The sequence below is a fragment of the Corvus kubaryi genome, unplaced genomic scaffold, assembly GCF_017639235.1.
Source record: "Corvus kubaryi isolate FWS band 111438036 unplaced genomic scaffold, C.kubaryi_AGA036_p1.0 37395, whole genome shotgun sequence".
NCBI classification, from domain to species: domain Eukaryota; kingdom Metazoa; phylum Chordata; class Aves; order Passeriformes; family Corvidae; genus Corvus; species Corvus kubaryi.
In genome coordinates, this window is record NW_024581134.1 from 7,190,129 (window position 1) to 7,207,543 (window position 17,415).

Consider the following 17,415-nt stretch of genomic DNA (forward strand, 5'->3'; position numbering starts at 1 on the left):
CTGGGAGCAGTACCAGGGATGTTTTGGAGACACTGACACATTTTCCATCACAGAATCTATGTCATCCCATCTGTGCTCCATTAGCCTATTTTTAATCACAATTTAAAGCCATTTTCCAGGAACAAACACAAACTTGCTGGCCTGTAACTCCTTCAGGCCCCGGTGATGTTTTGGTTCCAGGTATGTGAGTTGCTGCCAGGCAGAGCAGAGGCTGCAGCAACAGGATGAATGTTCATAGAATCATGGAATGGTTTGGGTTGGAAGGAACATTAAAGGGCATCTCATTCCACCCCCTGCCATGGACAGGGACACCTGCCACTATCCCGGGCTGCTCCAAGGCCTGTCCAACCTGGCCTTGGACACTTCCCAGGAACAGGGCAGCCACAGCTGCTCTGGGCACCCTGTGCCAGGGCCTCCCCACCCTCACAGGGAAGAATTTTGAGAGCAGATCAGCAATGAACCTCTCCCTTTTTGTAGAATCACATTATTATATCTGCTGAGTCACTGCTGTACACCAAATTGGTTTTGATTCCCTACAAACCTCAGCTCCTCCAGCCCAGGATGCTGAACCCACCGATGCCCTGGGTGGGTGTTTGTGCAGACTCCTGGCACCCCGTCCCTCCCGGGGAGGGAATGTCAGGATGGAATGCTGCACTTCAGTGAGGAAGCGATGTGGACTTCACAGGTTTCATGTTTTTTTGAGTTTACTCCCTCCAGACTTCCTTCCACACCCGGACAGCACGTGCTGTGCTTGCTTTGTGGTGAGCCCCTGGGCTCCCTGAGCCCTGTGCTGCAGAATAACAAACACAGGTGGCAGGTAAGTGCCAAGGGCTGTTCCTTTTGCTTTCTGTGTGCCTTTGCGTTGTTTCCAAACCCTTTTCTGTAGCTGGAGAGGTGTGAACACCTTGCCATCGAGTTACTGGACATGCTGGCTATGGGGAGCGAGTGCTTAAATAAACTGCTGCAAAATAATAATTATTGGACAAAACCCACCAGCAAAATTCCATCTGCGGGGCAGAGGACACAGTTCCTGTAATTGACACAGTGCAGGTGTTTGTGTCAGGAAGGAAACATCACTTTGATGCTGTCTGAATACCTGGGATTGTTTAATGATTTTAATAAGGAGTCACTCATGCAGAGGCCCCATGGATGGATCCTGCTGTGTACTCAGAATTACTCACCCTGTTCTCCTGAGGCAGAGGTTCCAGGCATGTGGCAGCTCACAGTAACATTTTCATTTATTCTTGATTTAATCCTTAAGGTAATTTACTCTTACATGTGAAATTAGTTTTTTCTGAGTCAATAGATTTTTTTTTTTAAAGTTTTCCACCTGTTTAAAATCCATGGGTTGTGGCTGGGAGGGGATTGGCAGTGGCGTGGGCGGACGTGCATCCACAGGCTCCAGGAGAACCAGATCTGATCTGTACCCCTGGCAGGACAGAGGACAGTGTCAGGTGAGCCCCAAACCAAGGGCTGGCCCAGGGGCAGGCACAGCTCTACTCCTGTCCCTGGCAGTGTTGGTGCATTGCTGGTGCAGGGTTGGAGATGGTCTGTGAATGTTCCTGCTCCAAAGGCTCCAAGATTTTGCCAATCTGCAGATCACACATGGCTACACGGCACTCGGGGACATTTGTCATGGGGCTGTGTCCCCCAGTGGTGGAGCCCCTCATGCTGCTCTGTGGTGGCAACTGACCCATCCTTGCAGGAGGACACCAGGATGTGTCCCCTCCGTGGGATCACCGTTGTCCTGGCTCACGGGAGCCAACTGTGCTGATGCCTGTAGGCTAAGCCAGGAAGAATTGGGGTCCACGTGTTACATCCCCCATCCCACGCGGGGTGGCTCATTCTGCCCTGTTAGCACGTGGAGGAGGAGTCTCACTCAGGGTGACTGGTCACTGTCACTTCCCACTACGACAATAAACGTCTCCTGCTCCCTAATTTGCTCTCCCGGTTCTGCCAGAGCAGTCGCACTCCCCACCCCGATTAGGAGTGTGATGAACATCATCACTGCTGTCCTGTCGCTCACCAGGTGTCTCTCAGCAGGTTAAATAAATGCTGGTGAGGACTTCTCCCTGTCAGGATGCCAGGGAATCACAGTCTCCTCCTGCTTTGCTGCCAGCTCTGCTCTGGAGCAGAGGGAACACAGCAGCTCTTGATGAGGCTCTTGAGTCTCATCCAGCGGCTGGATCCTGTGCTGAACCTTGCCTAGATCAACACCCCAGACCTCAGAGCCATGGCAAAGACCAAAGCTCCTCTTCTTGCACTCTCCCATCCCCCTTTGCTATCCATCTGGTTCCAAAATCTCCCTTTGCCCGCCTGCCGAGCAGCACATCCCAGCAGCACTGGGTCAGACTGTGGTGCCAGTGAGGTCACATACACGGGTGCTGTGCGTCAGTGAGGGCACAGCGAGTCCCTCAACTCCAGATGCTGCTCTTGCATGGTGAATTCAAAGTCACCATTTGTGATTTCATGATTCCATGACTCCGTGGCACTTGAGGACATGGTTTAGTGGTGAACTTGGCAGTGCCAGGGGAACAATTGGACTTGAGAGAGTGGCACTGTGGTTTGGAGAGTCTCGGTGGGGGTGCTGAACTGGGGAGCGTTGTTCCTACACCACAGTGTCCTCCAAGTGGGAGAACATCCCAGCAAGCCCTGTGAAACAAAAACACATGGAGCAGGAGGAGCCTGAGCAGGAGAGGGGAGTCGTGGCTGATCCCAGATGGGCAGGATCTCTGTCCGTCAGCACTCACCTGGCTCTGCCCCAGCTGGACTCACACCAGGGCAGGGAACAGGGAGGAGTCACCTCCACACGCATGGAGTTGGGGGGGCTTAGAGCAAAGCACCTCTCTGCCAAAATGTGACTTTACATTTTGGGTTTCACACTGAGTCCTGTCCTAATCCAAACTTTGATGTGGCTGTGAATGGCTGAACCGCAGCCCTGTGTGGTGCAGCAATATATCCAATTAATATGGGCTGCTTCACATGCACCGTGTACCTTAAAGGCATGCTACATTACCAGCATATTTTTCCCTGGCTTCATATAAATATTTATAGGGCCCGGGGGGTCACTACATGAAAATAAATAGTGTTACCTTCTGGTATCACAATACATATTTCTAGAACAGAAATGAGTTATTTAATTTTCTTCACGTGCACGTGTCCAGCACCAACAGAGACCACGGAAGGGAGAGTTTGACTCCGAGCTCGCTCCTGGGCGGCTCCGCAGAGCTCCTCTGTGAGGATGTCCCTGTCATCTCCGCCGGGGTGTACCCGTCAGCTCCATCCTGGCACGGGCACGGTGCCCGGCTGCGGTGGGGACAGCGTTCGGGACTCTCCTGCGGGTGTCACTGTGCAATCGCTCTGGAGCTGCCGAGCAGCGCTGCCTGGGAAGGGATTTGGCCCAGAAGAGGGAAGGAAAATATTCCTCACGGCCTGACGCGCTGCCAGTGCTGCTGATGGCCAAGAGCTCTGGATTTGGGTGCTGGTCCCCCCTGGCCTGTTCTTTTCCAGTTGCTTTCCCCCTCCTGCTAAAATCCTGGACCTCACTCTGGTTCTCTCCTCCCGCCTCTGGCTCAGGCTCCCGCTCCTCCTGGGCAGCTGGTGGGGCTCTGAAGGGCTGCAGTAACTCCTGAAAGACGGAGCTGGTGGGAAGTAGACAGGGAGGAGAGGACCTGCCATGGGTGCAGGTTTATTTATGATCCCTTTTCATCCCTGCTCTGACGCACTCGGCTGTTCTGAGCCTCCCACACCTTCAAAAGCCACTTGTTCCAGTTTCTCTTCAGGTAAAGCTTCACTTTTGGGTTAAAAAGCTCTTTTTGGAGGAAGAGCTCATCCAGCAAATCCACCTTAAACCTCTCACTGCTCAGGGCCCTTCCTCCTGCCTCAAGACACAACCCCCGGGCCTCAGAATGCTGGGGGCACGTGCAGCCTCTGCCCACTCACTGCCCATGCAGCCCCTAAAGCCCCTCCCGGCAGGGTGTGAAGGGGCAGAGGATGCTCCCATCCAGCCCAGGGCTGTGCAGCAGCTCCAGGGGGAACGGAGCAGCCAAGGCTGGAGAGGGAGGACAGCGATGGCAGGGAATGGGTGGAGCTGTGATTTCTTTTGTCGGGAAATCAATAAATCAGCGGGTCTGGCACTCCTTCGGCATCTCATCCCACTCAGACATCCCAGTGGGAAGCAGGCAGTGCAGGGAGCTCGGGGCTCTGCAGTGCAACTGAAGTCGGAATTCAGAAAATACCTAAAAATAGCAACCAGATGATCCCTGACCCCATTATTCATCTCCCTCCACAGAAGTACAGATGAGACCAGCCTGGACTCCAGCTGAAGGCCTGCTCCTTCCCTGAGGGAGCTGTACTGAGGAGTCAGATGCGTCCACAGCAGCCCCACAGTGTCGTTCCACCACCGGTGGTGAAGGTGGGGTGGGAGGTGGGATGGAGGGAGGGTTGGGATGTGGGGTGGAAATGCCTCTATTTCCATTTACAAGCAGATCCACCTGAGACAAAAGTTGATGGTTTTGATTTCTCCTTTTATCTCGCAGCAGTTGTGTCGTTGATGTCCCAGCATTTCTGGCCATTTCAAACTCAACATTTCTGGTGAAAACAACCAGAAGAGGCACTTGATGGTTTAACTTGTGGCGGTTTAATTCCCGGTCCCCTGTCAGCATCAGCTGGTCTCCGTTTCAAGATTAGCAATGGTAATTGATACCCGAGCCCGGGATAACTGCTCCTGGGCTGTGCTCCTGTCAGCCCCAGTGACAGCTCTGTCAGTCACCAGGTGATTTATGCAGGCACAGAGCCTCACCGGGGTGGGTTTTGGTGCTCCTGTTGCAAACTGCTTTTATTTTTCCCTCACTGCTTCACTCACAAGCTGATGCTCATCGTTATCGTGGTTTATTTGTGTGCGTGTGGGATGAGCACTGCAGGTGTTACACGGACACGGGGGTGCACACGCACGTCTGGAGCTGCTGCTGAGTCCACACCCCGTGGCTCCTGTGCGTGCCAGGAACAGCTCTGGCATGTGCCAGCTGCGGGCTGGAGCCCCCAGGCACCTCCGAGGACTGTGGGCAGCACCTTGCAGAGCCACGGGGGCTGCCAGCTCTGCTCCCAGCCGATATCCCCCTGCAGGGCTGGGCAGAGGGGGGTCAGCATCCTCCCAGGTGTTCTTGGTTAGGTGGTACATGCTTGGATGGGAGGCTGGTGAGCACCTCAGCACAGGGACTGTGCCCCATCTGCCCTCAGGGACCGGAGCTGTGCTCTGGAGCTTGTCTGGCATCACTGCGGGACCCTCGGCAGCCAGCTTGGGGCGTCTGGCAATGCCTGCGGGGTGCCTGAGGCTGCCAGAAGAAATCCCTCACCGGTCCTCGTGGGCTGGAGTGAGGTGCTGTCTGCTGCGGAGGGTGGGGAGCTGTGAGCCTTTGCCCGGACCCGCGTGGTGCTGCCCTGAGGGATGGGGTGCAGGAGCAGCTGTTCCCCACGAGAAAGGCTCATGTCCCAAGCACAGCCCTGTGCTGGAATCACCTCGCTGCCTGAGGCCAGGCACCTGTGCCCACAGCTGGGACACGTGGAGGCAGACGCTGTCCCAGGAGCCTGGGATGGCTCAGCAAGCAGCAGGGAGGCACAGGGAACGCGCTCACCAGAGTTAGCACACAGCCAAAAACGAAATAAAAGGCCCTTTGTCCTCCTTCTCATTAGTCTGTGTCTCCCCTTGCAGGGGAAGTAATTATCCATTTCTTCATGCTGTTGTGTGTTCTTCGTGCTGCCTGGTGCTTGCCCAAACACCTTGTCTGCAGAGCCAATTGATGCTTCTCACTCCCCCGTTGTCTGAAAGGGCTCTGTGTTCCTTGTGCTCCATCTGTTTGGCCTTTGTCTGCCTTTGTTTTGCTTTATTTTCTCCCTGGTGCCCACTTAATTAACCAAATAGGGGTAATTCTGCCTTCAGGGAGGGATTATTTCCCACATGGGAGAAGCAGCTCCGGCTCTCCAGGCTGTGCCTGTGATCCCGTGCAGGGTTCCTCACCAGTGCCGAAGCAGTGCGGGAGCTCAGGGCTCCGGACCCCCAGCTCCAGGATACCTCTCTACCCACGGGATGTGGCCACCTCTTCAGAAAAAATAGATTCAAGGTTATGAAAGTGAAATCTCTGTTCTCTCCCACCAGACATTACCCAGGGGAGTCTGAATTCCTGTGGCCCAAAGAGCGGGAGGTGATTTTCTGGGGCAGCATCTCCTGGTGACTGAGGAGGGAATAACCCTGTCTGTGCCAGGTTTTAGTTCAGGTGGCAGACTGTGTGCTCAGCTCCTGGGCAGTGTGTGAGCTGCCATGCTGCCCCAGCCCGGTGTCCCTGGGTGGGAAGGAATGTCCCTGAGTGAGATGGGATGTCCCTTAGGGGGAAGGGATGTCCTGAGAGAGATGGGATTCCTGCATGTTTCTTTGACAGCCCTGATGGTTTCCAATTTTAGCCGTGAGCACTTAAAGCCCACCTCCTGCCTTGTGGCAATGATTAATTGGGAAGATGTTGAATTAAGACTATTGATGTCCCCTCCTGAAGGTCAGGCTGGTGATCAAGTCATATGAGAGTGTTTATGCTCATACTAAATTAATTGCCTGCCATTTTCATGCCTGTTAATGATTTGTTTGTGATGCTCTTCATTGTTGTAATGGGGGACCAGTGACTGATGGACCTCCCTTCTTTATGAGTGCAATTAAAAAGGCAGCAATTAGGGCATTTATGCAGAAGTAACAGCCAGGATCGAAGCCTTGCGTAGGGTGTGTGACCCACACTGTTGGTTAAGTGTCACAGTCACAGCTATGGACTCCTGCCTGGGTTTACATCAGGCTGCTGCAGTGGGATGTGATCTCCAGGCCCAGTTCTGGGGAAGCAACAAGTGGGAGCTGCCACAGCAGGCACACGATGAAGGCTGAGGATGAGGAGCACTGTGGGCAGCAGGCATGGCATCCTCCCCCTGCTTCCCAGCATCTCGGTCAGTGAGGGCTCCTAAAGCTCCTGGACGTGATGTCCTTCATTCAGGTGCTGCCCTTGGCTGTGCTGGGTCCTCAGAGCATCCCCCACAGGGGCTCGCTACTCTTGCTAAGGGATGGGAAACCACAGTGGGGTTGGGATTTCGGGGTGGCACAGACTGTGGCAGTGATGCTGCTGGACCTTTTTGGTGAGCCCCAGGTTCTTACACTGGCAAGTTTGCTTCCAGTAGCCCAGGACAACCCTCTCCCGACACCAGACATGGAGATTGTTTGTCTTTCAGTGCCACCAGGATATCGCAAAATCACAAAACCATTTATGTTGGAAAAGACCTCCAAGATCACCGATTCCAACCATCGACCTAGAACTTCCAGGCCCACCCCTGAGCACAGTAAGAGCAGCCCTGTTAGAGGTGACAAGGATCTCACCCCCAGTTAGTTACTGCATACACTGATACCCACATCCTTTTAGATCTCAAGGCTGCAAGATGTCTTGACCTCATAGACTGAGAAACTGCAGCCTCAGAACAAGAAACCTCTGAGCTGGGTTTCTGCTGACACGCTACCCCCCGGCAGCCCCTCGGCTCCCTGGCGTCCACCAGCCCATGCGGGTGTCTGAGATGTTTCACAGCCTCTGTGTCCACGGGGGACATTTCAATTCAGCTGGTTTGTCTGGCAGAACACCCCCAGCTCTGGGCAGGAAGGTCATCTCCAGCTCACGGCCTGTCACCAGCCACTCGGGGCTGAGCTCAGACAGGCTTTGGCAGGACGTGTGTCACTCGTGGGTCTCATCGCTCCGGATGCTGTCGGGTGATCTGAGCACACAGCTCTGACAGCAGAGCCTTGCTACAGCCAAACCTCTCCCTTCTGGCTCCTCCTCCAGCCGCCCAGCCTCCTTCTCTGTGGAGCTCTCAGATGTCACTGTTGACTTTATGCTCCCTTTTTGTGGTGGCCTGCTCTGGGTCGGGGTCGGTTCCCTGTGCCCCCAGGTGTGCAGGAAGCTCATCCTGGCCCTCAGGCAGCACATGCCCTGTTACTCCTTGTTTGCCATCCCAACCATTTAGGGGCCACAGTTTTGTCCTGTCTGCTTGGGATGCCCGTGGGGACGGGCCAACACTTCCTGGTGCAGTGGATCCGTGGGGCCTCTCCTCATTCCCCCTCAATTTTCTGCTCCCCTTGCATGCAGCCCACAGTGCCTTTGATAAATCCACGGGGGTTTTCCTCACAATGTTGTGGTTTCTCCTGTCCAAAGGGACTGTTCTTAAACTGGTGTTTCACAGCTGAAGTGTGGAGGTGAGGTTTATTGTGGAGCAGAGATCACAGCCTTGTAAGGAGGCTGTTCCCATTGGAGCTGGGAACGTGCAGGGCTGCATCCCTGTGTTGCTTGTTTAGGATCTCTGTAGAGCCAGGTGTGGAGCTACTCCACCCCAAGGTGGGGATGGGAGTCACTGAGCTGAGCTCAGCTGCATTCCAGGGGGGGCAAGAAGCACTGACGTTGGTGTGGCATGGTGGGGCATATTTCACAGAACCATGGAAAATCCCTCCTCGCTCCAAGTTCCCCAAGTACAGCTGTTCCCCGGCACTGCCAAGGCCACCACTAACCCATGTCCCCAAGGGCCACATCCACACGTCATGAATTCCATGTGTTCGGGGCTGTGTCTCTTGTCTCTGTCCAAGGCCATCTGGGGCCAGCTCCCAGCAGGGTGTGGGGGGTTGCTCTGACTTTCCTGTTCTCACAGAGTATCCCCAGAGCTCCCTGCTGTCCCACACAACTTTGTCCATCTTGCAGGAAACAAAAGATCAGAACAGGCTTCAGAAGAGCGGCTTCTCAGCAGATTGGCTCTGAAAAAGGAAATGGGTCCTCACAGAACTAAACTTTCTGACTCTGTTATAACCACTTCTTAATATTCTAAATACATGACACTGGGGAGTTACTTTGGGAGGGGCTCTGTCATGGGGACCAGCACGGATCTGTGACTTCTTCTGGGGACAAGCTTACATTTGTGAGTTAAAACCTGCTGGAAATTGCCACCTATCTCTAGTTCCAGTACAAGATGTAACCCATCCCCTCAGAGCCCTACTGTGAAAACCAGGAAGCACCAGCACTTGTCACACGGCCTTCGCAGCGCAGGATTGCCACCCCTGTCACTTCACCTGTTTTTCTGCTATTGGCAACCACAGCTATCCCTAATTTATATCAAGTGGTGCCTCGGCACCACAGGCAGGGCCCGGGCAGCGAGGGAGCTGGGTGCCTTTCACCCTTCTGGGGACAATGTGCCACTGGAGCAGCTGGACAGAGAGCAGGGGCCACGCCGTGGGGGTCGTGACTTCCCTACATTATCAGCCAGCACTTATGCAGGGAGGGAACAGTATTCCCTGTACCTGATTAGTATTAAATATTCCCCAAGCCACGAGGTCCTGGTGTGCATCAGCATATGGCAGAGCTGCCTCAGCGCTGGCCACCGAGCGGGGGGATTCATTAGTAAGACATTTTTATGTATGAAAAGAAAAACATTCTGATCCCTGCGGCTGGCAGCAGGCTGGCGTTTTACAGTTCTGGGAGGAAGAGAAGGATCTGCTCGTTGGCACACTGCCCTGAAATGTTTATCAGCAAACATTTGTCCTTGTTTTCTTAAATTAAAAAATTGCATATTGGTGTTGGAGTAACAGTCTGCTGGAAATGGGCCCTTTGGAAGGGCTCTTTTTGTCACCTAACCCAACCCACTGGGCATACTCTACCTGCACCAATGCCACTGCAGACACATCCCTTCCCTCTGCACCCCGGAATGTGTCGGTTCTCAAGGTCCATGTGCAAGGATTTCTCTTCCCTTGTTTCCCCCTCGTTGAATCAGTGGTGGCAAATTAGGTCATGCGGAGCTAAATTGAGCATTAACTGTTCTCCCTTCAGAGCTGTGTCTGCAGCCTCTCTGGGGAAATCAAAACCATTTCAAAATGTGACTGGGATCAGATCCTTCCCCTCCAGTGCTGGAGAACTCTGGGCTCTTCAGAGAGGACTCTGAGAGAAAGCTCCTCGTGAAGAGCAGGGCTTTGGGGAGGCATGAGGATGAAGAAGGGCTGGGAAGGGGCTGGAGTGTCCAACCTGCCCTGGCAGCCCCCCTCCTCAGCTCTGCTCCCACATCTCACGGTGCTGCTGTGCCTTTCCCTGGTTTCTGCACACCCTGGTGTTCCTTACGCATTCAGCAGCTCCGGGTGGTGGGATCAGTCCCTTCAGTCTCTTTCACAACCCAGCTCTCTCACAGTTGCTGCAGGACTTGGGAAAGCTGCTGAGAGTCTGGAGTGAGAGCTCCAGAGACTGTCCCACCCCTGTGGAGCTTTGTGAGGGTTTGACCTGTGCTGGAGCCTCCATCCCTGCCTGCTGCACTGCCCAGGCTCAGCTCCCTGGTACAGGAATCCTGCCCTCACTGCCGGCAGCAGGAGCAGCATGGGCTCCCTTAGTCCTGGGGAACCCGACCCTCCCGCTGGGCACTCCTGCTGCACGGGGGGAGCTGTGACTGGAGCTGCTCTCCACTACCCTGTGACCAGGAGCTGTTTCCCATCACTGCCTTCACATACTTCTTCCAGATTAGCAAGCTTCAAAGGCAGCTCGATGGTGAACCACAGCACGTGGAGTAGTGAGGGACATTCCTCCTGTCTCTGAGGGCACCTGGGCCAGGGCTGGTGCAGCTCCTGCCTCTCCTGGAAGATCCCAGCCTACCTGGCCAAGCCCAAGAACTCTGGGATTAGTATTTCCTAGGCACAACTCGGTCAGTGATGGTGGAAAGGTGCAGGAACTCCTTCGTGGGACCTCATGGCTGCTGTGGCACAAGGTGAGGAGTGCTATCTGTAAGGAATGGTGCCTGCAGGAATAATGGGGTAAAACCTGGGAAAAGCTGAGAGCAGGGAATGACTCCAGCAGTGAGGCTGGGCTGGGTAGGATGGAGCCTCTGGCTACACATACCAGAGTCACTCTGTGGGCTCTTTTCTCCTTCCCACTCTTTTCCCAAGCTGCCCTCTCCAAAAAGGCTTGTCCTCACAGGCTGGTTCCATGGATACATTCCAGGCAAGTTAATGAGACCTGAGAGCTGCTCGTGGCTGCCTCAGCATCAGTGAAATGGGGCTCTCCAGTGTGTGAGATGGTGATAAACTCAGCAGGAGCACCACAGCCTGGGATGGGCCGTTCATCCTTCAAGCACCCAGACCCCACCACTGAGATCCATTCTTTGAGGTACATCGAGCCCACACTGGGCAACAAGAGCAAACATCGAGGCGCTTACAGGGCTGGGTGACTTCTCTGAGGGCATCTGTGGCGTTGCTCCCTCCAGTTTCCTGACCTTAATCCGTAAAACACTGTCATGGCTTGGAGATATCTTGCAAGTTGGCAGAGCTGGGAAAGAAATGATTCCTGCCTGGGGAATGCAAGGCTGGAGCCCCTCTGCTCTGGAGCCAGCCTGGGAGAGCTGGGGGTGCTCACCTGGAGAAGAGAAGGCTCGGATGAGACCTTAGAGCCCCTTCCAGGGCCTAAAGTGGCTGCAGGAGAGCTGGAAAGGGACTGGGGACAAGGGATGGAGGGACAGGACAAGGGAGAGTGGCTTCAATATGATGAAGGGCAGGACTAGCTGGGATACTGGGAATCAATTATTCCATGTGTGGGTGAGTGCCCTTCCTCAGCCCCCAGACCTGCAGTGCTGGAGCAGGACCCCATCCTGCTCCCAGGGCCAGCAGCAGGAAGGGGAGATGGCAGCAGGATGGACCCAGAAGCTCTGATGTGCAGGGCGAGAGCTGCACTCGGGCCCTGCTGAGGGAGGCAGAGCAGGAGGCTGGATCCACAGAAGCTGCTGACCGAGGAGAGCAGAGTGGGGCTGGCTGGGCTCCTCCAGATCATTCGATGGGAATTGAGAAGGAGTTGCAAGTGGCCTGGTAAGGTTTGGAAGGGACCTTAAAGATCATCTAGTTCCAACCCCCTGCCATGGGTGGGGGTGCTGGGATGCTGATGGGATTTTCCTGGGATGCCCAGTAGCCTGTTGTAAATACCCTGGGGATACTGCAGAACACACGTGGCCTTTGGAAAAACACCCACATTCCCTAAAATAGTTTCCCAGCCAAAGCTGAGACGTTATTTAATGAGCCCCGAGTTTGGATAAGGCTGGTTTAAGCAGATCCTTGGGTTTTCTCAGCTATACAGGGCTCCGAATGAGCAAGATTCCAAGTTTCTGCCAGGAACAAATGTGTGTTTGCACAGATGGGAGGGTTACCTGGTTCTCTCCATCTGAGATGGGTTATTTACCATAAACATGTTTGCACTGGAGCTGTGAAATGAAGGCATGCTGATTGAAAACCTTGGAGCAGCTGTTGTCTCGGCATCCCCCAGGAAACTGTCACTGCCGGCTTTCCTTCCCATGGAAGTGACACTGCAGATCAGTCTAGGGAATGAGTGTTGTGTTGAGGAGGGGTTTCTGTCATGCTGCCAGGAGAACAGCAAATTCGTGTTTGATGCATTAAGCAGCATGTAAAAATTTAATCAAAACTGCATTTATTATACATGATAGTGGGGAAAAAATCCTGGTAAGGGCTTCTGCTCTTCATTAACTGCCTTAAAATGACTCAAGAGGAGAGGGAAAGTGCTTCAGCTTAGCAGAAAAGCTTGAAAATAAGAGTGTTGCCATTAGTTTTGTTGAGGTGACCCATAAAGTGTTTGGAGCAAAAAAACTCCCCCTGGATCAAGTGCGGTGCCTGAGCCAGCGCTCGGGAAAAACCCCGGGGGCTGTGATGCACTGGAGTCTTCATCCCCTGGGGTTCCCATCCCCTGGGGTCCCTCCTGTGTGGCATCAGCTGGAGCTGGCGCTGGAGCAGCAGTGGCTCTGTCTCTGGAATTGGCTTTTCCAGGCTGGAGGCAGGGGTGCAGCACGGACACAGCCTGTGGGTGTGACTCTGTGTGTGACGTTTGCTTCTCCTCCAGGAAAGGCAGCGGTGTCCCCAAGGTGCATCAGGTGTGGGCAGCTCTCCTGCCTGGGTTCAGGGTGATGGGGGATCTCAGGTGGATGATGGGGGGCTGCTGCTGCTGCTCACAATCCCCTGGACACTTCCCCAGCAGACAAAAGCTCTCGTGCCCCTTGACTGGCGGAGGATGGACTTGGCTGCTGCTCTGCTCTGGTTAAGCAGAGGTTTGGTGAACCCAGTAACTGTGTAAACAGCATAAACCTGGGAAGGTAAATAACAGTTATTGCCAAGATTACAGCTCAGTGGAGACACGACGGCATCCTTCATTGATGGAAGGGAAAACCAGCAAGGAAGAGGCTCTTGGACTGACTCAGAGCAGGAAGCACTGAAGCAGAATGAAGGGAATGAAGCTGTGTTGAACTGCAGGGTGAATGGAAATCTGGGAGGTGTCCTTGGTGGAATTCCTTGTGCTCGGTTTGTCCCATCCTCCTTTGCTCCCTGGAGCTGAAGGCACCGCGCACGGTGCAGGGGGAGCCCACGGGAGCAGAGGGCTCACGCACAGCCCCATCCAGGCACCGCCTCGCTGGGGGTGAGCAGCAGAACCTCATGGGAAGCCATCCCTGGGAAAAGCCTCCTTGGCTTGTCTCCGTTTGCTGGGAGAGCAGGAGCAGGTCTCCAGCCTCCTGTAGGGATTTAGACATGGACAGGAGAGTGTGGAGCACAGGAACTCACTTCTGGCAGCTGCTGTCCTGTCGCCGTGAGGGGCTGAGAAAATAAGGGCAGGTTTTTATGGAAAGGGTAAAAGCCTCAAGTGCAGATTGGAATTCTTAATGGAGCAGCCTCTTCCCTCGTGGAATGCAACAGCACTGCCAAGGCTGGGAGCTGAGCTGTGCTTGTCTGAGCATGGCTTAAACGGCTTGAAGGGTCTGGAGGGCTCAGTGTGGGAGGGGAGGGGCAGCTGCGATGCTCCTGCCCTGCATCCCAACACCAGAGGACACTTGATGGGATGGGAAAATGTCCCCTCCTCTTAAACAACCCCCTTTGCATTCCCCCCTCTGCCTCCTCTCTGTGGCTGCAGCCCTGGGGCAGTGAGGTTGGGTTGGCAGTGCTGAGAAATCAGATAAATCAGGGAAAGAAAACTTTTGGTTTTTTCCCTGTTAAAGAAAAGAAAAAAAATAAAGAAAAAAAAGAAGAAGAAGCAAGAAATGAAAGGAGCAAGGAGAAAAGCTGTTGAGTGGAAAATTAATCTGGAAATCAGGTCTCTTGGAGTCAGGGGGAAATTGTTTTCAGAGAGAAAATTATTGCAAAATACTGCACGAATAGGATTTTACCCCGTCAGACAAAAAATGCAGCTGAGGGAAAGGCCGGGCTGGTGGCAGTGGTAATTGGTTCTGACTGTAATTTAAACAAGGCAGGAGCTGCTGGAGCAGGGCCTGGCAAAGACAGAATTCTCCTTCTTGTAAGAGGAGCTGGGTGGCCCATTGCTGGAAAACAACTGCTGAAATGTTTAATTTTGTGACTTTTTTTAAAGAAAGCAAGCCCATTTCTCTTTCCAAATTAATGTTGTTAAATGCAAAGTGGGGGGGTTTTTTTCAGATTAAAATGAACCCTCCCTCCCAGTGAAATAGTTCAATAAGAAAATGGTGTAATATTTTTATTTTGGATAAAGCCAGAGTGGTTTTACTTATTTTCTTGCTTTAATACTGGGCTGAAAAATAGATACTTTGCCCTGATCTGGTGCATGTTTGTGGGGGTGGAGGGGCTAGTTGTGCCAGCTGCAGAGTCTGGGAGCCCTTTTTGTACTGAGGGGAGAAAATGTTGAAATGTAGAAAACACATGTCAAGAACATGATGAGGGGTTAGGAGGTTATTTGGCTCTGGCTGTCTTGTTGGGTTTTCATTGGAAAATCAATAACAATCTTGTCCACGTGTGTCAGCAGCAGCCAGTCAGTCTCTTGCAGATCCACAGGGATGAGCTGGTCACTCCAGTCAACTCGATCTAAACCCTTGGAAGGTTTTGGGGAAAGGGAAAACTCACTTAAGGCCAACACGATGTTCAAATGTGGTTATTTCTGCCAAGACTCCCTGCCAAGGGATCCCTGTCCCCACCACATCCCTCTCACTCCATCCCTGAACCCCTTGCGTGGAGCTCCCAGCCAGGACCTGGCGGACACTGGAGCTCAGGACAGCAGTGCCCAAGCACAGGCCCCTGACCAGCAGCACCAGAGGGCTCCCATTTCAGTCCAGTTTAACACACAGGACACTCCCAGGGGTTTGGAAATCCATGGATGTGTCCATGCCTGTGGTGGCAGCTGGGGCTGTCACCAGCCTGGGAATACAAGAGAGAAAATTTTTATTTAATAGCAACCGTTGCCATAAAAGATGGAAATATTGACTGAATGCCCCAGAACTTCACCACTATCCATGGATTTTATTGAGGGGAGTTACGGCCATGGCTCACATGCAGAAACTGTCTCCTAGCGACCCCTGGGCAGAAGCTGTGCTTTGCGATTTGTGCTTTTCTGGTTTAATGTGATGTCCCAGCACAATGCCATCAGAAGGAGCCAGAGCTGTTAAATCCATCCAAGCCATGCTTCCCAAAACAGCTCCTGGATTTCCTTTCTCTCTCTGTGCTATTTATATTCCTTGTGCTTGTGGAGAGAACACAGCTCCAATGCTGCCTTTGCTGCAATTAAATAAACCCTCTATTCTACTTTTTCATTCCTTTTTTTTCCCAGTAGGCCTGAAATAAACACTCAAGGAACAGCAGCAGGGTGCAGGGGGCTGTGAGCTGGGACTGAAGGGAGTTCCCTCTCTATCCAAAGGGATTAAGTGAGAGGTGTGTCACAGCCAGGCGTGCTGGAGACTCCAGGGCTGGTTCACCAAGGCTGGGAAGGATGCAGGAGGAGGGAAGCCCATCACCCCACTGGAGCTCATCAGCCCAGCCTGGCCCCTCTCCACACCACGGCCACATCTCGGCCATCTCTGTCACGGGCAGACCCCGTGCAAGCCCTGGATTAAGCTTCGCCTCCTTTTTAAATTTAAAATCCAGCTGCCTGCAGATGCATGTGCAGCTTCAGTGACTCCTCAGTCCAAAAAGCTGCTGAGTGGATAAATGGTTTGAAATGGTTGATGCAGAATCTGGGTCTTGGCATTTCCAGGAGGAGGAGTTCCCATGTCTTTTCATTTTACAAAGTGCTTGGAAAAGAGTTAAAAGATCAGCTGAAATGGAATGGAAATTGTTTGAAGTTCTCTAAATATGTGTATATGGATACACACACAGGGGAAAAAAGGGAGGAAGGGGGAATTCTGGTTTCAACTGTTTTCTTTTTGCCTTAGGTAAATTAATTTTATTTCAGCTTTTCATCTGGTTTTGTGGAAGACTCATACTTTTTACTTTTAATTTTCTTGAAGAGGTTTCTGGGATCAGGATACAGCATCAGCAGCCTGGGGAATAGGGAAGGAGACCAGCACAAAACCTCGATATGTCCTAAGGTTGGTGGCGACAGAAGTGCCTGTGCTGGGTGTTAGGGAAGAAAGGAAACCTTTGTGCACCATGAGTGTATCTGTACTAAAGGGTTACGCAGCATCCAAACTACAGGGTTACACGGCGGAGGGGTGATTATGTGGCTCATGCAATTATCACCCTCAGGGAGGTGTTTTCCAGCACAGCGCTGAGGAATTCCAGTGCTGATGCGATTTCCTTCCTCTCTAATTCCTCAAGCCATTAATCTGAACCGACTTTTATCATCCCCTTGCTGCCCTCCTGTGCATGCAGGATGATAAATGATCCACAGGCCACCCTGGGTTGTTGTGCTGTAATTTGCTGCCCAGCGTTGGCTCTGGGGCTGAGCTGGGCTGTCCCTCCTGCTGTCCACAGGTTGGGCTGTTTGAGCCTCGAAGGGCAGGGAGCCAGCACCAGAGACTGAGTTTGGGGACTGGAGGGGGACTTCATTTTTTGTCCAGATAGCAGTTTCTGCTTAATTTCCAAGACGTGGGTCAACACAAGCATCTTTGGAAGGAGTGTAACAGCATCCTGCAGTGATAGCAGACCTGGAACTGGAGGCACTAAGCTTGGGATGTTGTGTAGGGAAAAAGGCAGCTACTCCTGCTCATCCTCTCCATGGCTCCTCTGGTTTTGTGACTCATGCCTCCCCGTGCTGGGGGATGCTGTGGGGATGGCACAGGGATGCCTCCCTCCCTGCCACCATTGCTCCCGTGTCACACCATTACTTGCTTAGGTCAAGCACCTTTGGTGATGGAGGGGATTTAAGTTCCACATTTGATGGTGAGCTAAAGGTGGGAATGTGCACTATTTTATTGCCCCCCAAAAACCCGACTGTGGTGGTTTGTATGTGTTTAAATCACATTTCTTCCCTGGCAGCCAGCACGGCATGCTGCAACCTCATAGTGGGTTTGGAAATGGGGAAGGATAATAACGCAAAGAGGACATTTCCCTGGCTCCTCCGTTTGTGCAGGCCTGTTCTATTTACCAGCCCAATGCTG